Raw genomic sequence first — 22,309 nt, 5'->3', positions numbered from 1 at the left:
TGTCAATGCAATCTAAAGATACGACCGTTTATGTAAAGAAAATTTACGCGAAAGGTCAAAAAATGGCTTCAAGAACTATGCGACCTAACTGCTTAGGTCATCAGCCCCTAGACCTAAAACTACCTAAACCTAGCTAGCCTAAGGGCATCACTGACATCTATGCCCGAGGTAGGATTCCAACCTGCGAGGTCACCGCACCCGGCGAAACCCTATTCACCTCATGTATAATGATAATATATACTGTATAGTGAGGATAAATTGTATTCGCCAGCAACTCAGATCGTTTGATCACGGAACTTTTACGAAGCTACATGCAAACTTTGTTCGAAGTCGTCTGCAATATCCATTTATAAACACCCTAGGAACGTCGTATGCGATATCCACTTCTGAAGACGCTGGCAGATACTGCAGTACTATAACAAGTAGGTGGGAATTTATTGTTATTGGTCCATGCATGACACTTTATTTCAATATCAATTTAACGCGCCTAGGTGTTCGTATATGGCTGAAACTAATGAACAAAAAGTAAATAAACAGCAAACAATTTCGATGTTCAAATCAAATGAAAGTCACTTGTCGTAATTACAACATAATTTCGTTGTTACATCTACATGACTACATCAACAGGATTTCTTTGCAATCCGGACTTACGTGCCTGGCAGAAGGTTCGGGTTATTTCTTTACCGTCCCACTCATTAACAGTGTGTGGGATAAAGGACCACTTAAAACTATTCTTGCGAGTCATGAATTACATTATTACTATGGTTTCTTCCTGTGTAAGTTCTCTAGGAAATAATGTTTTGGCATTCAGAACAGATGATGGTGATTGAAATTTCGTGAAAAGATCTCGTGGCAACGAAAAACGCGTATGTTTTCATGAATGTTACTCCAACTCGATTATCAAATTTGGGATGCTCTCTCCCCTATTTCGTGACATTGCAAATCGTACTACCGTTCCTTGGACGTTTTGGCGTGCACAGTCAATCACGTCTGTCAAGGATATTATAGCAGTGGACGAACAAACGTAGTGTAGGCAGTGTTTCCAGTTGGCCTGTTGCGTATTCTTAGTGTGCGGCCAATAAAACGTAGTCATTCGTTTGCCTTCCCCACAAAAGTATGTTTTCGATCGTTCCAGTTCAAGTTTTTCTGGGTACTGAGATGAACTGGCAGTGCTTCGACTTGAGTTTTGTCATATAACCGAAAGTTAATTATTGTTATTGGACGCAGCTTTCGTGTTTAATGTATTCCTCATTCAACAGAGTACACTCCTCGTACACCACACATAACTGTTTCAAAGTATGAAATTGTTAATGATCTTACCATGTTGCAGTGGTCAGCCGGCCGCGGTGGCCGTGCGGTTCTAGGCGCTCCAGTCCGGAACCGCGCTGCTGCTACGGTCGGGGGTTCGAGTCCTGCCTCGGGCATGGGTGTGTGTGATGTCCTTAGGTTAGTTAATTTTAAGTAGTTCTAAGTTCTAGGGGACTAATGGCCACGGCAGTTGAGGCCCATAGTGCTCAGAGCCCTTTGAACCAATTTTGCAGTGGTCGTCTTAACTTGCCGTTTTGAAACAAAGGAAAATATTTTAGCGAAATGTAGCAACTAAGAAGCGGAGTATCCAAACAAACAAACATTTCCGGTTTACTACACAGTAACGTAAATTAGGAGCTTCTGAGAAAACGACGGTCTAAGTGTCCAATGTGTTGTTGCTATAGTCTAGATACCTCTTAGCTGGTAAGGATTCAACTGAAGCGGTGGCTCTGCGGCTAGCATAGCTACTTCGGAACTTTGCGCTGCGAGTTCGAAACCCGGTTTTTCCTATTTCTCCCCCTCACTCTCTGAATTATCTACGAATGTTTATTCCAATTTATGTTGAAACACTGTTGTCGTTATTCGTCAGTTAATTTACTGTGTAAAGAAATAAGTTAAAAAGGGAACACACAGTGCGTAGTGGGGCGATCACTCTGTTGTAGAAATAATTCAGAAGCCAAGATCGCTTAAATACTGTCTACTGAATAACCGGTTTTAACACACTAAATGTGCCATTATCGGATCTGAATGTAGATAAACATTTATAAACCATTTGGATATAACGATACATGAGGCAGACCAGATTTTAGATCAGCTTGTCTTATTCGTTTATTATTTTTTATTTCATTAATTACACATAAACTTAATTGGCGAATAATGACAACTTTATTTCAACATAAATTAGAAAAAACATCCGTAGATAATTCTCATAGAGAGGCAGGAAAAAAAACCAATATGGTCTCGAACACGGGTATCAAAGTTAAGAAGGAACGACGGTAGCCACTGAGCCACCGCTTCAATTGCGTTCTCGGCTGCAGAAGGTATCTACACTAGAGCAACAGCGCGTTGATAACTTTGACCGTCGTTTTCTCGGAAACGGTCGAGTGTCTGCAGATAAGCCGAAACACATGCACGCTTATTTTATCCTCTCCTTCCCTGAGCAAGGTCTCCGGACAATCAGCCTATGACACTTCGCGAGTTCCCCTCGTTAGTCGAGTCGCTTCTTACGCCCGTCGAGAATTATATATGCCTCAGAGTAAACTGCGCCACTTGGAAACACGGCGAGCGGGGATAAACACGTTTTCCTTCTTGTAAGGCAACCTTTTATAGCTATAATTCACGAAGTGTTCTTCAGGTTGCCTCAGATATTTCAAAAATGTTTCTTGCGTTAGGCCTGCCGCATATGCAAAACGTCAACATTTCATTTCATGTAATATTTATCAAGGTAAGACATGACAAGAGTGGACCAGTCCCTTCCCGGAAAAATTACAGATTCTAAGTTCCTCCACTATGTAATGACACGGGTACGGGCTTGCGATCTCTCGTTTATGTCATCGATTTCCGTGTTACACATACTTGACCACTGCGTTGTGGCTGCCATCGTGGAGGAGGCAGTCTGTTTCCTGCCAGCGCTGTTTCCGCAGCCGATATTAACCACGACGAATCATTCAGTCAACGCTAAATGGCCCATCTGGCTGAGGCAGACAAGGGCGCTATAATAGCACTTCATGCAGAGGGATTTTCAAATAGCTATATAGCAACAACTATGGGTCTTCACAAGTCGACGGTAGCCAGGTGGGTCAGACGAAAGGAAGAGAGAGGTAACCTGAAAGGGAGGCCTCATGGCTGTCGCCGCCAAACAGCAGCAGCTCAGGATCAGCAGATACGCCGTTTCAGTGAGAACCACCCATTTGTCAACGCACGACAAATTCAGCAAACTTTGGGTCTCAATGTTAGCAGTAAGACCGTCACACGTCGTGTAAGGGAAGGTGGACTGGGAGCAAGAAGCGCTGCTGTGAAAGAGACATTGACTGTTTCCCAAAGAGAAGCTTGCCTTGCTTTTGCTACTGAAAATGGCGACATACCTCTCCAGTTTTGGAGGAGAGTGATTTTCACGCACGAAAAAGTTTTCTCTACGGCATCAATCGGAAAAGTACTTGTTTACCGGCCTAAAGGTGCTAGGTATAATCGAAAATATATTTACAGTTGCCCAAGGAGTGGCAGGTAGTCGGTAACGGTATGGGCATGGATATCGGCCGAAGGGTGTGCGCTCCTGTGGGAAGTGGAAGGAAGATTCGATACGCGCAATTACATATCAATTCTGGAGAACGTGATGTTGCCTGCTGTGGCAGCAAGATTTGGCGATGATCAGATCATGTTCCAACAAGATCGCTAGCCTATTCATATGGCACGTGTGGTTAAGAGGTGGTTCGACGACCACAGTAATATTACTGTAATGGAATGGCCACCTAAAGGAGCTGACATGAATCCCGTTGAGAATATTTGGGAAGAAATGGTCATAGTAATACGAGAAAAGGGGCAGTCACCGTCGACTCGCCGACAGCTTTCCAATGTGAGTCATGACGCTTGGAATGAGTTACTTGAATCTCCTAGTTATGTGGCTCGAGTTGTGGGCTCAATGCCCAACAGACTTCGAGCTGTTCTGGAAGCCAAAGGAGGCTATACGCGATACTAAGCAGCTTCAGCAGAGGTGTTTTTTTTTTCACCTCTTCACCAATCAGCTGTTTCAAGCTTTTTTTCTTTTTCTTTTTTTTTTTACTTACAGACGTATAGTTTATATAATTTCAAGGAAACGCAGTAAGTGGAATGTGGACTGATTTTTGAGGCTACATTTTGTGACGGCTTAACAGTGCTGCATCATGGGACCCGCTACTTGTCCACATGTGGCTGAACATCAGATGTGTAAAAAATTTTGAGAGGTAACGTGTTTTAGACAAGGAAATTTTTAGTTCATTTCATTTTAACCATTCACACTATGTTTTGACAGTCTAATCTTTGATTTCATTTTATTATTATGTATCTTTTCTCCAGTGAAAGTCAACGGTAGTAAGTTTCAAAGTATGAAGAATAACTGGATTTTTTTAATTTGTGGAATAGCGTATTTAACAGTTAATATTTCCAACAAATCTGTAGTTATAGGACATATTAAGAAGCAAGTCAAATATGGCATTGTGGAAAGATCAGGTTGGTCTCTAAAGGGTATCGACGGTAAAATAGCAAATACGAAACTATGGATAACAACTATTGTTGATGGTGAGGAGTCATAATCGATATGCCACTTTTCTGTAATTGTATTTCTGAAGTTTATCGTCAGTCCTAGGACTGAAACCGATACTCTGTTTTATGTTAGGAATAGAAACTTCAAAATTTATTTAGCAGCGCAGAATATTAAATCACAGTATATAGATCAGGAACCTAATCCAACTGCCTTTAAATTTATTTTCACTGATGACATTGAGACAGTAAATAACAAGAGAAATAACAATACTCTCAGAATCAATATAGAGAATTCAGGTATCAAGTGGATTAAAAAGTTTGTTATAATAGCGAATAATTGCTTTTACAGACTCCTTCATGCCAATGTTTTCTGTGAGACAGTGTTTGAAACTAGGACTAACAAGGTAAACAATTTTTCCACAAATTGTCAAATTGGAAGTCGGAGAGCCAGTTACATAAATTATGATGACAACAAAGGTTTTTCAAGTAACTGATCACAGGAGGCATCCAACGCATTTATTGTGTGTTACATGCAAAGTATGTAAACTGGCAACGCCACCAACACACAATACCACTAACAGGGGAACATCCCCATCGCACCGCCCTCAGATTTAGTTATAAGTTGGCACAGTGGAGAGGCCTTGAAAAACTGAATACAGATCAATCGAGAAAACAGGAAGAAGTTGTGTGGAACTATGAAAAAAATCTGTGTTCAGTTTTTCAAGGCCTATCTACTGTGCTAACTTATAACTAAACCTGAGGAGGGTGTGATGGGGAAGTTCCCTTGTTAGCTATGAAACAACTGTACCAAAACGGAGCATCCTCGTTATCCATGTGATGGATAAGACGACTAATTCGCAACATAAATGTCAATGTAAGCATCAGTTTCTGTTGAAACATGCTGCCTGGACCAAATAACATATATTTCCTACGACTTCAATTCGAATCATGTAGCAAATGTAATTTAAAGGACATAAAAATATCGAGTGAACTCACTAACATAATTATGAACCACTCACAAACATAAATAGATGGCCACATAGTTGTCAAAAGTGTTCTATAGTAATGCCATTGTCCACTAGACTAGCAGCAGGAAGAAAACGTTCGCTCAGCTGTGCTGAGATATCTTGCACTGACGAAGCTCATGCTTCGAAGACGCCACAGCATCGTCTGCCACCATTTTATGGGAAACGAAATATCTCAAGTGTACAGTCTTAGACATAAAAACTGACCGCCGACCGGCCACCACAGAGACTAAGTCCGAGTGGTTCACTTAATGTGGCCAATAAAACTGACCACCCCTGACAACTCTAAGTCCGGCCATCTGCACAATCTGGCAACACTGTTAGATGCGGAAGTGTTTGGAGGAATTGTTGTTTACTTCCGAGATGTTCTTGGATTGTGTGAGCCAATTGGTCTAGTGACAGAGCGGTCCCCCTATTTGTGAGCACATTACTCAGACTATGGCACCGCCATCCGGACAGTCTGACGAGTTTGTTAATAGAAGAACTAGCACCACCCTCCCTGTTGCCACCTGTGCCGATACACCACGTCCCCTCCTCGCTCTTCTACATCGCTGTCTTTTACCTCGAACTCAGTTACGTTCGACTTGTCTTACCAGCGACCCAACTGGCGATGGCAAAGACGGTTTATCGGGTCCCGCAACGTGGACGACCCGATAACGTCGTGAAGAGGAAGCACTCGAACGTCAACTGGCGAGTAGTGTGGAGGACAATTCACCACGTAACACTGGACACTGACGTCACGGCGATGTGGTATATCACTGTCAACGGTAAGCAGGTGACCAGATCAAGGTTACATGCGATCCACGTGGTAGGCTCACCCACGTGCACGAGCTGTGGCGTTCAAGACGACGATGAACACCATCTTAGCTGTGGTGAGTCGGCGGCAGTGTGTCACTTAGATAGGCAAATGTCAGCATACTTCCTTCGAGTATCGCTGAATCATATCGACCGTGGTGTCACCGCCAGACACCACACGTGCTAGGTGGTAGCTTTAAATCAGCCGCGGTCCATTAGTACATGTCGGACCCGCGTGTCGTCACTGTCAGAGATCGCAGACCGAGCGCCACCACACGGCAGGTCTCGAGAGACTGACTAGCACTCGCCCCAGTTGTACGGACGACTTTGCTAGCGACTACACTGACGAAGCCTTTCTCTCATTTGCCGAGAGATAGAATAGCCTTCAGCTAAGTCCATGGCTACGACCTAGCAAGGCGCCATTAGCATTATATAGCATTTATCTAGAGAGAGTCTCACTTGTATCATCAAGAACGCTGTATACAAATGATGGATTAAAGTTAAGTATTCCAGCAGCTACGTACTTTTCTTTATAGCATTCATTACGTATCCTGTTTCAGACCTAACGCCCGCCTGCGTGAGTTAGCGCGTGCATGTTGGCCGCCTCTTTCAATTAGTGTGCGTAGTATTGGCAAGTCTGCCGACACTACATCGACCCCAAGACTATCTTATTCCCGGATAAGACGTATTACCCACGCACTAAAACTAATGCAATGACGTGGCTTCGTGGACATGCACTGCATTATTTGTTTCAAGATCTCCGACCACTGCCCTCTTTGCCTCTGCCTACCTGGTGCTGAAAGTTTTCTCAAACTTAAAAAAAAAAAAAAAAATTGTGCAGTGGTCAGCACGTCTGTCTAGTAAGCAGGAGGTCTAGGTTCGAAGCTCAGTCGGTCACAAATTTCATCTGCCGTCGTTTCTGTATTTCAACGCGCTGTGACTGTGTGTACGTCGGTCCTTCGATATTTTTTGAGGCGATTGAGGTGATTTGCGAACATTTGTCTTGCCATCAAAATAACGCGAATCCAATGGCATCCAATCCTTAGTCATACCTTTGTGTTGGCGCTAGCCCATGTCATATCCATCCGAATTAGACTGTAGTTCATATTTAATCAGATAACAAATGGTCAGTATACAAGTATGGCGGCCAGGGTGGCCGAGTGGTTCTAGGCGCTACAGTCTGGAACCGCGCGACAGCTACGGTCTCAGGTTCGACTCCAGTCTCGGGCATGGATGTGTCTGATATCCTTAGGTTAGTTAGGTTTAAGTAGTTCTAAGTGCTAGCGGACTGATGACCTCAGACGTTAAGTGCCATAGCGCCCAGAGCCATTTGAACCATTTTTGAAGTATACAAGTATTTACAAACAGTAGAAGCAGGATTGCAGCGAACTGATCACTTAACCAAGTGAAACATAGAGTACCTGTGTAATGAGTCATTCCAGCTGCAAAGCTGAGGGTAATATTTTTTAAGCAATTCATTGCAGAATTAATGTAATACCCGCATGATGATCTCTTTAGTCATACTGCATCATTAGCAGCCCGCGAATGTAGTGCAATGTTCGTTAAAACGGATTACTCAAGCTGAGGCCAAATAAAGACAAGGGACGACGCCACAACACTATCTTTACTTAAGTAGGTAGTCAGCGCTATATTATGAGCGCCACCATTAACGTTGCTGTAAGCAGTTTGACAGCATAACACCACCACAACTACTGACAACCTGATACATTATCATCACGCAGTTGTAACTCGCAGTGATTATAAGTTTCTCATGTTTATCAAGAATAGCGGAAAGCGCCTCTGAAGTTCCATTTCCATTACGCCTAGGACGGAGAGAATCCTAAATATCAGTAATAGGTCACCAAGCAAAGAGAAGAGTCCACGTATTGCCTCAAGTTCTTGCAGTTTGATGTTAATGCAGTTCCAGATGGTTTCACACTAAAGGGTTCTTTTGGCTGTCGGTATACTCATATGGGAATTATAGAAGTGTAATTGCTAGAACGTTCAACTACCTTAATAACACCTCATTCTGGATTGAATACGACTCAGAAAGCAACGTTAATTTGACTTTTCCAACCATCTCCTGACGTCTTACTGAATGAAGTCTGAAGTGCACGCACAGTTATGTTGCCTGCGGCAAGGATTCTGTGAAGTGTTGTGGCAGCTGGCAGTCATTGCTGAATACAGATATGTGCAAATATCCTCACTGCTCAAGGGGAACTCGTCTTTGTTGTATTTTTTCCATACCGTAATTAGCACAATAACATAAGGCTTGTTCTGCTGAAGAACTTGATGCCCACAAGTCCTTAAATAAGAATCTCCTAGCGTGAGTAATGCATGAAAGGAAACAGACTTTTGGACAAAAGAATGGACAGCTCCCTGCTGTTTGCGTTTCCGACAGCGCCTACGATAAGAATCTGGTGTCATATTATGTTTCAGAACCCTAAACTGTTAATTTTTTTACCTCATACTAAAACAAAAGCTATGATATGAGAAGAGGAAATGACTTATATGCTTCTTAGGAGCTTAAGTTTTCGTGTTAATTTTCTCACTTCATTCTAAAACAAGGGCGTTAATATGAGAAGAGGAAATGAAATATACGCTTCCAAGACATAATATTTACTTGTGTGCTACTACTGCATACATGAAAGCCCTGCAGTTAATTTTTGTATGTTGGATAAATTTTGATATCACCTCACATTGCTTTGTGAGAAGGTTCCTATTTTCTTGGGATTCAAATAGAGTGGACATTTCATCACTGGTTAATATTCTGATGACTAATGACATGATACCCGTTGCAATTGCTCCATGGCACCTGTGAGTAGAGTGTCCCGTTGGTTACTGTAACAACACGCAGGCAGTGATATCCGCTCGCTGCAGTCAGAGCCAAGGTGATTTCTTTCAGTTTATGGCGAAGCGTCTGCTGCAGTGTCCACGCTCAGCCAACATAAACAAATCGCGGCGACATTGGGCACTGCTGATAGCTGCGCTTGTCGCAGGCCTCGACAACAAGAGCGCACTGTCTCTGCTAACGATACTATAGAGTTAATACATCTTACTTAACGTAATATGCAGGACGTGGGTTGGGTGAAAATTCAGTTTGTAACTTCACATCGCATTAACATACTTTACAGTCATATTTGATGCAATATTTATTGCCGGTTGTCTCTCTAATGTTAATAGTATTGATTCAGATTGTGCATGAACACGAAAACTCACTCACTCACACACATACACACACACACACACACCCACACACACACACACACACACACACACACACACACACACACTCACAGAGTCATTGATTCCAGTGAGGGTGACAACTACTGTGTTTTGAACAACACATGCACCAGTCAGTTCCTCAGTTGGCGTCGAGTGGATGAGTTTTTTCCAATTACCTTGCATTGCAAGAATTGTAAGGAGGAGCCTGAAAGTAAATGGACTTGTATCCTAAGGAGCTGCGACAAAGCAAAGCTTGACCGATTATCAGATAATTGTCCAAATGGGTTTTGTGGACGAGTATACTTTTAGTAGCCGCGCGGGATTTGCCGAGCGGTCGGGGGCGCTGCAGTCATGGGTTGCGTGGTTGATCCCGGCGGAGGTTCGAGTCCTCCCTCGGCCATGGGTGTGTGTGTTTGTCCTTAGGATAATTTAGGTTAAGTAGTGTGTAACCTTAGGTACTGATGACCTTAGCAGTTGTCCCACAAGATTTCACACACATTCGAACATTTCAACATTTGTTCTGCTCCCGTAAATAAACTTATCTCGTTAGTTCATATATTTATATTGAAGTAACGTATTTGTAATAAGCACATTGGATTATTATTTTCCACAGTGTTTACGAATTCAGGCCCTGTCATACATAAGAGATCTATATTCAACAGTCCGATTAAGAATGTGGTTTACCCAGTCTATCATATGATGAGAGTCGTAGTCGGATATCCACATTAAGACTACCTGGCTGAATCCGATTAGAACGATCTGGTATCTAAATGAAATTACAGAAATCGGATAATTTGAACGTCTGTATTGCAACAATGCTCCGCACATAAATTCCTATGATGGAGTAACAGGTAGCAACTGTCTAAGAAAAAGTGAGAAATATGTCTACTAGTAGCAATGTAACGTAACTAAAACCCACATTTATGTGTTGGAAATACTGAATCGAACAATACACATCTATTTCAGTGGTGGGAAGATACACCATATCGGATTTGCTGAGACATAATGACAATAATAATAATAATAATAATAATCGCGTGTGACGGATAGGGGAAACTCTCCCCCATATGGGTGGTACCGAGGAAATCAAATACTAGGGGTGAACCAAATTCTAACACAATCCTGAACGGCTACTCAATCCGTTGAACCCAAAATCCAGACACGCCTGAGTGAAAATCACCGCTACTCTGGTTACCGTCTGTTAGCTCAATCAGCTTGGCTGAAAATATTTGCTTTCAAAGGCTTCAACACCCTCTGGTCCTGTCCGGTCCTGGTATCACCCAAGCACAACCAATGAAACAGAAGCAAACATGAACTATGCAAGCAAAGGCAACTTTATCCCAGGTGGTACAGAACCCGGCTGTCGACAGGCGGCAGTTGGATTTTCGGATTCTGGGGAGTCCAGGTTAGCACGACAGACAATATCAAAGATCTCTGGTAAATTTCCCTACAAGCAAAAAACATACATTTAAAAGTAAACGTCGATACCTTGATCCAAACACGAAAACTAAATAATCTCACAAAAGAAATAGACCCACTAAAAATTCTCATCCTTGCTCTTCAAGATCCACTACTAACTGACAATGAAACCTTGCATTAGGGAAACCATTGCATCTTCAAGAGCAAAATACGACAAGAGGTAGCGAAAGGCGTACAAATCTTCGGCACTGCGTTTCTCGAACACAGATCTATCAACTCTGTCCGAGCGAGGTGGCGCAGTGGTTAGCACACAGGACTCGCATTCGGGAGGACGACGGTTCAATCCCGTCTCCAGCCATCCTGATTTAGGTTTTCCGTGATTTCCCTAAATCGTTTCAGGCAAATGCCGGGATGGTTCCTTTGAAAGGGCACGGCCGATTTCCTTCCCCATCCTTCCCTAACCCGAGCTTGCGCTCCGTCTCTAATGACCTCGTTGTCGACGGGACGTTAAACACCACTAACCTGTCAAAGAAATCACACCCATCAACAATCAAAAGGTTCCAATGGCTCTGAGCACTATGGGACTTAACAGCGGAGGTCATCAGTCCCCTAGAACTTAGAACTACTTTTACCTAACTAACCTAAGGACATCACACAAATTCATGCCCGAGGCTGGATTCGAACCTGCGACCGTAGCAGTCGCGCGATTCCGGGCTGAAGAGCCTAGAACCGCTCGGCCACCGCGGCCGGCCCATAAACAAGCGACTTATGACTATGGTCATTCAGAGCCCAAGTAAAATATATACACTCATCAATGCACGTGTCCCCACCAACATCGAAAATAAGAAAAACACCAACAATGTCGAAAAATTCTGGAACACACTCGAAAAGACTATGAGCAAAATTCACCAAAATGACGTGAAAATTCTAATGGGAGACTTCAACTCTCTATTTGGGACAGAAAAAACCTGTAGAAAAATCATTGACACAAATTCAACACACCGAAACGCTTAGACCAACGGCACACGTCTGACTGACATTTGCCAATTCAACGACAAAAGGATGTCTTCCCACTTCAGGAAGAAACCAGTTCACAGGTAACATGCTTAGTAACCAGGTGCAAGCTGCTTTCGTTCGCCTTTCGAGACTTGCTGAAAGCCAGATTTTTAATTCTTTTGTAGCACAGCTACAAGCAGGCAGATAAAAACTCAATAAGGGACTCGTAAGACAACGCTCGAGCAAAATTCGCCTTGCTACTGTAAGTAACTCTTAGTATCAGAGCGCAAACCTTACCGTACTGCCAGATTCATTACGCCACTTTTGTTTTCTGCCGACATTTTTGTTGTTGTTGTGAATGCATAATTTTATCTAATAAATGTTACATTTTCATAATACTTACGAATGGTACAGGAAATGAAATAAATACAGATCTTTTCGAAGTCAAAAGTCGGTAATATCCTACTAATTCGTGTTAAAATTGGCTCAATCGTCTCACACAATCTTAATGCTTTATTAAGATAGACTGCCGTCGTGATGTTTCCGTAGTAAGCCGAATTTAATTTGTATTAGTACAGTGAATCTTTTAATTGCATTTTTTATTAGTTTGCTAAACGCAACAGAAATTATCAAAGAGAAATTAATCAGCAGCGGAATTTTCTTTCACAATATCAAAAACGATATGACAATGCTAATGTTGTTTACAAATTCTACGCCTGTAGAAATCTACAGGTTCTAACGATGTCATTAAACCAGAGTAGTTTTAAGAGTATTTTCGTCTAGAAATGAATTGCCTTGACGGTTGATCGATCAAGAGCGGGAAAGGTAAAATTTTACAAATATATGACGAGAGGGACAAGTTCTTGAGAGAGGACTTCCCTATCAACACAAGTGCCTGAGAGACGACTTTCCTATCAATCTCCTGGATAGTTTTGTTTCTCAAATCAACATAGTGCGTTATCACGCAGTAGCACAGGTGATGTAGTTTTGTTGCTCGATTTTCTTACACTGCGACAGAAAGGTGTCTCAGTTGTTGGCAACAAATTCCAGCTGTGTTGCACACACCCTGGGACCAGAATTCGTAACCCAAAAGACACTTTTGGATTTATCAGATGTAAAATATTATGTTCACACTACTCTTTCCTCGAGTTTACGTCTTCTGGTGGGGCTCAGCCTTTCATTTCTTCAAAAATGGTTCAAATGGCTCTGAGCACTATGGGACTCAACTGCTGAGGTCATTAGTCCCCTAGAACTTAGAACTAGTTAAACCTAACTAACCTAAGGACATCACACACATCCATGCCCGAGGCAGGATTCGAACCTGCGACCGTAGCGGTCTCGCGGTTCCAGACTGCAGCGCCAGAACCACGCGGCCACTTCGGCCGGCTTCATTTCTTCTTAGGAAGTTAACGATAAAGCCATCATAACACGTCACCAGTAACGTTACTTCACAGGAATGCTCGATGAGTGACCTGATGACGTTAAATAATAGTCACTCCGTTGATTTTTGTTGTTTCGAATTAGAGCATGCGGTACTCCTACACCAGACTTCTGAACTTTGCCTGTTGAATTCAAATGTCGCTTGATGGTAAAATGGTAATCTATCACATATATCATATATTAATGTGGAAAAATCATTCATGCCAGAACGATCTTTGTTAAAACACGAATATCTTTTTCTGGCGTATTTTTCCCGAAAGCACTCGCTCCAAACACTGTTCAAATCTTTCTAGCTGCCTCCTCTGCATTCACCCCTCTGTTATACCAAAAGTAAACGTTGTGTTGCAGATGTTACACCTACTTCCACTTGCGACTCAATTTTACAATGCTTAACTGTATTTCATGATTGTCAAGTATGCAAAATCCAGTGCTTAACTGCAAGTCGATAACTAGAACTTCACATTCGAAAATGACAGTTGATACATACACTGAAAGCGTGGCGCCGCGTTCATATGGGCGGCCCCAGTTCTCAGGCGGCGGGTGGCGTCTGGCCGGTGGCCGGTAGCCGCTGCAGCGCGAGGAAACGCTCGAGCGTGTTATGATCGATACGCATCCACGAGCTGTCCTGCGGAGTTGTTTCTGGAATACTTGTTATTGCTGGTGGGTAGAATGTTTAGCGAATTACCTTCGATGCTCAATCAGACTCATAACTTTAGACCGAAGTGTGGTAAAAAAAAAAAAAAAAAAAAAAAAAAGTTGGACGCGAACAGGCGACCATAAGATTAGAATGCACGAAGATTACCTCACTTTTTTTTAAAGTAAGGAACTGAAAAGTAGTAAGTGCACTCGTTACGACGAGTTGAGGACGCACATTACTAAAAACATGCTAATGGTTGTAGAAAAAGGCATAAAGAAAGAGAACAAAGTGCGGGGCTAAGGAAACCATGAAACAAAACTAAAAGGTGGAATCCATACCACCATTAACCAGTGCTACATCTTGCACTGCATGGGAAACAAAAACTGCGAAAACCTTTATCACACCGGGGACAAAAAGAGGAAATGGGGCAAATTCTGCTACAGAGTGTGGGGGTTCACGACGAAACTCTCCATCTGCTGTATCATCCAGGTGTGACTTCTCGTAATGACCAAGGTAGATCCCACGTTGTACCGTGTAGTGTTCTATCATCGTCTCGTAATTTTAACTTCTCTTACCCATGATGTTCCAGCTACGTGGAGGGTCGTGGAACATACTCCACAAATAATTGGAAAAATATTGTCGATACTTTGGGTTACGAAGGATCTTGCAATGTCGTTCCTGTAAATAGTTCCAAAAGTCTAAATTACCCTTAGTGCCGTCTTGAAACAAATAATGCAGTGCATGTCCACGAAGCCACGTCATTGCATTAGTTTTAGTGCGTGGGTAGTATGTCTTATCTGGGAATAAGATATTCTTGGGGTCGATATGATTCCACAATGAACTAGCATTCGGGAGGACGACGGTTCAATCCCGTCTCCGGCGATCCTGATTTAGGTTTTCCGTGATTTCCCTAAATCGCTTCAGGCAAACGCCGGGATGGTTCCTTTGAAAGGGCATGGCCGATTTCTCTTCCCCAGCCTTCACTCACCCGAGCTTGCGCTCCGCTTCTATGTGACCTCGTTGTCGACAGGACGTTAAACACTAATCTCCTCCTCCTCGATATGATTCGGCAATACTCGAAGGAAGTATGCTGACATTTGCCTCACTAAGTGCCACACTGCCGCCGACTCACCACAGCTAAGACGGCGTTCATCGTCGTCTTGAACGCCACAGCTCGTGCACATGGGTGAGTCTACCACGTGGATCGCATGTAGCCTTGATCTGGTCACCTGCTTACCGTTGACAGTGATATACAACATCGCCGTAACGTCAGTGTCCAGTGTTACGTGGTGAATTGTCCTCCACACTACTCGCCAGTTGACGTTCGGGTGCTTCCTCTCCACGACGTTATCGGGTCGTCCACGTTGCGGGACCCGATGAACCGTCTTTGCCATCGCCAGTTGGGTCGCTGGTAAGGCAAGTCGAATGTAACTGAGTTCGAGGTAAAAGACACCGATGTAGAAGAGCGAGGAGGGGACGTGGTGTATCGGCACAGGTGGCAACAGGGAGGGTGGTGCTAGTTCATCTATTAACTAACTCGTCAGACTGACCGGACGGCGGTGCCATAGTTTGAGTAATGTGCTCACAAATAGGGGGACTGCTCTGTCACTAGACCATGGGCTCACACAATCCGAGAACATCTCGGAAGTAAACAACAATTCCTCCGAACACTTCCGCATCTAACAGTGTTGCTAGATTGTGCAGATGGCCGGACTTAGAGTTGTCAGGGGCGGTCAGTTTTATTGGCCACATTAACCCTGCTGTTCTGTTCGGGTCTATATGACCCGAAACGAATATGAACGTTATTTTACATTATGTAAATACCAATATATATTTATGAAACTTTGTGACTTTGTCTGAAAATGGATGAGCAGCATGTGTTTTAAAAGGTTTTAAAAAAGTTTAAGAAGTTTGGGCTTCAACTGTAATAGTTGCATATGTAATGTTCGGGTCATAATGACCCGACACAAATATGTTTAGTGTAACTCGTATTTATTTCTAAAATCTGGAAATGGCGAAAATTATTTTTGTTGTGTTGTGTGGGAATAGTGACTGCATCATTCCAACTTACTCTCAACAATCACCTAAAGCTCCATGCGTTCACAACAATGGGCTTGTTTGTTGCTTTCCCCAGGAAATAATAATTGGCAGTTCTCAATAATTGGAATGCTTTGTTTCTGCCCAGTTTGACTTGTGACACCATGGCGATGAGACCATTGAATGATCGTGAGTTGGAAGAAATAGTAAATGCCTCACCAGATGAAGGATCACTTTCTGAGTTTGAAGATCACATCAGCAATGCATCTGAAAGCGAGTGTTCCGATGACAGTTACGACAGTCCACAGCCCATACAAAATAGTGTAGAGACTTTTCTTTCTAAAAATGGGAATATAGAATGGCAGTTGCATCCACCAGCACAACATGGTCGCCTACCAGCTTCGAACATCATCAAGAGTACCCCAGGAGTTACCAGGTATGCAGTCAGCAGAATATCTGATGTAAAATGTTCATTTGAAGCAGTATTTCACACAGCGCTTCAAAATGAAATAATAGAGATGACAAATATTGAAGGGCAGCGAGTTTATGGTGAACAGTGGACAGATATTGATGGTTCTGTTTTCCATGCATACTTAGGACTCTTACTCCTAGCGGGTGTATATCGATCTCATGGGGAGTCTACAAAAAGTTTGTGGGATAAAGATACTGGGCGAAACATATTTCGAGCAACCATGTCTCATGAAACATTCTGTAAGATATCACGTGTCCTGCGATTTGACAAGAAATCTACTAGAGAGGAAAGACGACGTACTGACAAACTTGCCGCAATTCGTAGTATTTGGGAGAAGTGGGTAGAGGTCCTTCCTAAACTGTATAATCCAGGAGAAAATGTTACTGTTGACGAGCAGTTAGTAGCATTTAGAGGTCGCTGTCCATTCAAGCAGTATATCCCAAGTAAACCGGCAAAATATGGGATCAAAATATGGACCATGTGTGACAGCAAAACTTCATACGTACTGAAAGCCCAAATTTATACAGGAAAGGTGAGTGGAGCGGCACCAGAAAGAAATCAGGGAATGAGGGTGGTATCTGATCTCACTTCTGAGTTACGTGGTCAGAATATCACGTGTGACAACTTTTTTACGTCGTACAATTTGGGGCAGCTGCTTCTGAAAAGGAAATTGACTATGTTGGGAACTATACGGAAAAATAAGCCGGAGCTTCCACACAAAATGACCAACAAGGAGGTACACAGCTCTTCATTTTACTTCACAAATGACACTACTGTGGTTAATTATATTCCTAAGAGACACAAGAATGTTGTACTTATGAGCACTCTCCACCATGATGCGGAAATCAGTGACAGGGCTGATAAGAAGCCAAAAATGATTTTGGACTATAATTCAACCAAAGGTGCTGTAGACACGCTTGATCAGTTATTAGGTACATATACATGCAAACGAAAAAGTAATAGGTGGCCAATGATAGTTTTCTACAATATTCTTGATGTTTCTGCTTATAATGCATACGTTTTGTGGATTTCGGTTGACCCTAATTGGAATGCAAGCAAATTGACTAGAAGGAGAATATTCTTGGAGGAACTTGGAAAGTCACTGATAAAAGAACATATTGCATCAAGAACGCATTTCCCAAGAACAGAAGATTCTTTGAGAATGGTCACAAGCATCCAAAACCCGAATGATGTGGGTGGTGTGTCAGAATCGGTAACAACAAGAAAATCTACAAAACGTGCACGCTGTAAGTTCTGTCCATCAAGTAATGACAATAAAACAAACATGGTGTGTGGAAAATGTAGTAAACATATTTGCAAGAAACATGTAACCTACTTGTGTCCACAGTGCAAGCAGTAAGAAAAGAACTGTAGTATTTTATAAGATGATTGTATTGAAAATTCTGTTGTTTCAAATTTATGTGAATACTTGTGCCTAAACTACAATCAGTAAGAAGAGAGGATTCTAAAGTTGTAGTGCTTTCTATGTTGGAATGTAATAAAAAAACTGTAGTGTGTTCTGTACTGTAGTGTGCTCTAAGATGAATATCTGTAATGACAACTGTCTGTTGTTAGAAAATGTCAATACTTACGTCTAAACTGTCAACAATAAGAATAGAAGTATGGAAAAACTGTAGTGCTTTCTAAGTTGAATGCCTGTAATGGAAACTGTCTGTTGTTTCAAATTTATGTGCATATTTAAATGAAAAATATCCCTCAATAAAGTTGTATGCATTGTTATTATTATTATTATTACCATTATTATTATTATTATTATTATTATTATTATTACTAACAAGGTACTGGAATAGAACAACAATGTCGATAGCTAAAACTGTACCAAAATTTATGTTTCTAAAGCATTTTGATATGTCGGGTCATATTGACCCGAACAGTATATATGTCAAGTAAAAGTGAACAGAACAGCAGGGTTAAGTGAACCACTCGGACTTAGTCTCTGTGGCGGACGATCGGCGGTCAGTTTTTATGTCTAAGACTGTACACTTGAGATATTTCGTTTCCCATGAAATGGTGGCAGACGATGCTGTGGCGTCTTCGAAGCACGAGCTTCGTCAGTGCAAGATATCTCAGCACAGCTGAGCGAACGTTTTCTTCCTGCTGCTAGTCTAGTGGACAATGGCAATACTGTAGAACACTTTTGACAACTATGTGACCATCGATTTATGTTTGTGAGTGGTTCATAATTATGTTAGTAAATTCACTCGATATTTTTATGTCCTTTAGATTACATTTGCTACATGATTCGCATTGAAGACGTAGGAAATATATGTTATTTGGTCCAGGAAGCATGTTCCAAGAGAAACTGATGCTTACATTGATATTTATGTTACAAATTAGTCGTCTTATGCAACACATGGATAACGAGGATGCTTCGTTTTGCTACAGTTGTTTCATAGCTAACAAGGGAACCTCCCCACCGCACCCTTCTCAGATTTAGATATAAGTTGGCACAGAGGATAGGCCTTGAAAAACCGAACACAGATCATTCGAGAACACAGGAAGAAGTTGTGTGGAACTATGAAAAAAATAAGCAAAATATACAAACTGAGTAGTCCATGTGCATGATAAGCAACATCAAGGACAGTGTGCGCTCGGGAGCGCCTTGGTCGGGTGGTTGGAGTGAACACCTGCCGAACGAGAGGTCCTTAGTTCAAGTCTTCCCTCGAGTGAGTTGTTTAATTTTTTACTTTCAGACAATCATCATCACACGTACTGTTTATCAACAAATGTAGGAAATAATCATACAAATATTCGACAATCGTTCGACCCCTTAAGGAACTTTCCGATGCCTTACAGTTCGTAAAATATTCATTGACTTTTTATTGAAGTCACGAACTATATTTGCTGGATTCATATTGCCCGCGCAATGCGTCGCACGTATTTAATGCACTCTCGTCCAAAGTAGCGAACAGTCAACTGCCAGCCAGGGAACCTCGTTAGCAGGAATACTCTCTCTTCCGTGCGCTGTAGTCGACTGACGTCATGTGTTTCGATGTTTGTTTAGAAGTAGCGTCATCATACTACGGCGCAGTTACCTCGTATCGCCGGACGGAAGGACAGATAATAATTGTCTGAAAATTAAAAATTCAACTTTTTACTCCAGGGAAAATTTGAATGAAGGACCTATCGTTCCGCAGCTTTTCACGCTAACCACGGGATCACGGCGCTCCTGAGCTCACCCTATCCATGATGTTGCGTATCTTGCGCATGGACTACTCAGTTTGTATATTTTGCTTATTTTTTTCATAGTTCCACCCAACTTATTCCTGTTTTCTCGATTGATCTGTGTTCAGTTTTTCAAGGCCTATCCACTGTGCCAACTTATAACTAAATCTGAGGGCGGTGCGATGGGGATGTTCCCCTGTTAGTGGTATTGTGTGTTGGTGGCGTTGCCAGTTTACATACTTTGCATGTAACACACAATAAATGCGTTGGATGCCTCCTGTGATCAGTTACTTGAAAAACCTTTGTTGTCATCATAATTTATGTAACTGGCTCTCCGACTTCCAATTTGGCAATTTGTGGAAAAATTGTTTACCTTGTTAGTCCTAGTTTCAGACACTGTCTGACAGAAAACATTGGCATGAAGGAGTCTGTAAAAGCAATTATTCGCTATTATAGCTAACTTTTTAATTCACTTGATACCTGAATTCTCTATATTGATTCTGAGAGTATTGTTATTTCTCTTGTTATTTACTGTCTCAATGTCATCAGTGAAAATAAATTTAAAGGCAGTTGGATTAGGTTCCTGATCTATAAACTGTGATTTAATATTCTGCGCTGCTAAATAAATTTTGAAGTTTCTATTCCTAACGTAAAACAGAGTATCGGTTTCAGTCCTAGGACTGACGATAAACTTCAGAAATACAATTACAGAAAAGTGGCATATCGATTATGTCTCCTCACCATCAACAATAGTTGTTATCCATAGTTTCGTATTTGCTATTTTACCGTCGATACCCTTTAGAGACCAACCTGATCTTTCCACAATGCCATTTTTGACTTGCTTCTTAATATGTCCTATAACTACAGATTTGTTGGAAATATTAACTGTTAAATACGCTATTCCACAAATTAAAAAATCCAGTTATTCTTCATACCTTGAAACTTACTACCGTTGACTTTCACTGGAGAAAAGATACATAATAATAAAATGAAATCAAAGATTAGACTGTCAAAACATAGTGTGAATGGTTAAAATGAAATGAACTAAAAATCTCCTTGTCTAAAACACGTTACCTCTCAAAATTTTTTACACATCTGATGTTCAGCCACATGTGGACAAATAGCGGGTCCCATGATGCAGCACTGTTTAGCCGTCACAAAAGGTAGCCTCAAAAATCAGTCCACATTCCACTTACTGCGTTTCCTTGAAATTATATAAAATATACGTCTGTAAGTAAAAAAAAAAGAAAAAGAAAAAAAAGCTTGAAACAGCTGATTGGTGAAGAGGTAAAAAAAAAAACACCTCTGCTGATGCTGCTTAGTATCGCATATAGCCTCCTTTGGCTTCCACAATGGGATTCATGTCAGCTCCTTCAGGTGGCCATTCCATTCAGTAATATTACTATGGTCGTCGAACCACCTCTTAACCACACGTGCCATATGAACAGGCGAGCGATCTTGTTGGAACATGATCTGATCATCGCCAAATCCTGCTGCCACAGCAGGCAACATCACGTTCTCCAGAATTGATATGTAATTGCGCGTATCGAATCTTCCTTCCACTTCCCACAGGAGCGCACACCCTTCGGCCGATATCCATTCCCATACCGTTACCGACTACCAGCCATTCAGCCACTAATTGGGCAACTGTAAATATATTTCCGATTATACCTAGCACCTTTAGGCCGGTAAACAAGTACTTTTCCGATTGATGCCGTAGAGAAAACTATTTCGTGCGTGAAAATCACTCGCCTCCAAAACTGGAGAGGTTAGTCGACATTTTCAGTAGCAAAAGCAAGGCAAGCTTCTCTTTGGGAAACAGTCAATGTCTCTTTCACAGCAACGCTTCTTGCTCCCAGTCCACCTTCCCTTACACGACGAGTGACGGTCTTACTGCTAACATTGAGACCCAAAGTTTGCTGAATTTGTCGTGCGTTGACAAATGGGTGGTTCTCACTGAAACGGCGTATCTGCTGATCCTGAGCTGCTGCTGTTTGGCGGCGACAGCCATGAGGCCTCCCATTCAGGTTACCTCTCTCTTCCTTTCGTCTGACCCACCTGGCTACCGTCGACTTGTGAAGACCCATAGTTGTTGCTATATAGCCATTTGAAAATCCCTCTGCATGAAGTGCTATTATAGCGCCCTTGTCTGCCTCAGCCAGATGGGCCATTTAGCGTTGACTGAATGATTCGTCGTGGTTAATATCGGCTGCGGTAACAGCGCTGGCAGGAAACAGACTGCCTCCTCCACGATGGCAGCCACAACGCAGTGGCCAAGTATGTGTAACAAGGAAATCGATGGCATAAACGAGGGATCGCAAACCCGAACCCGTGTCATTACACAGTGGAGCAACTTAGAATCTGTAATTTTTCCGGGAAGGGACTGGTCCACTCTTGTCATGTCTTACCTTGATAAATATTACATGAAATGAAATGTTGACGTTTTGCATATGCGGCAGGCCTAACGCAAGAAACATTTTTGAAATATCTGAGGCAACCTGAAGAACACTTCGTGAATTTTAGCTATAAAAG

The sequence above is a fragment of the Schistocerca piceifrons genome, chromosome 5 (assembly GCF_021461385.2).
Source record: "Schistocerca piceifrons isolate TAMUIC-IGC-003096 chromosome 5, iqSchPice1.1, whole genome shotgun sequence".
Taxonomy (NCBI): Eukaryota; Metazoa; Arthropoda; class Insecta; order Orthoptera; family Acrididae; genus Schistocerca; species Schistocerca piceifrons.
The sequence above is the reverse complement of the archived record's forward strand: the minus strand, read 5'-3'. Positions refer to the sequence as shown.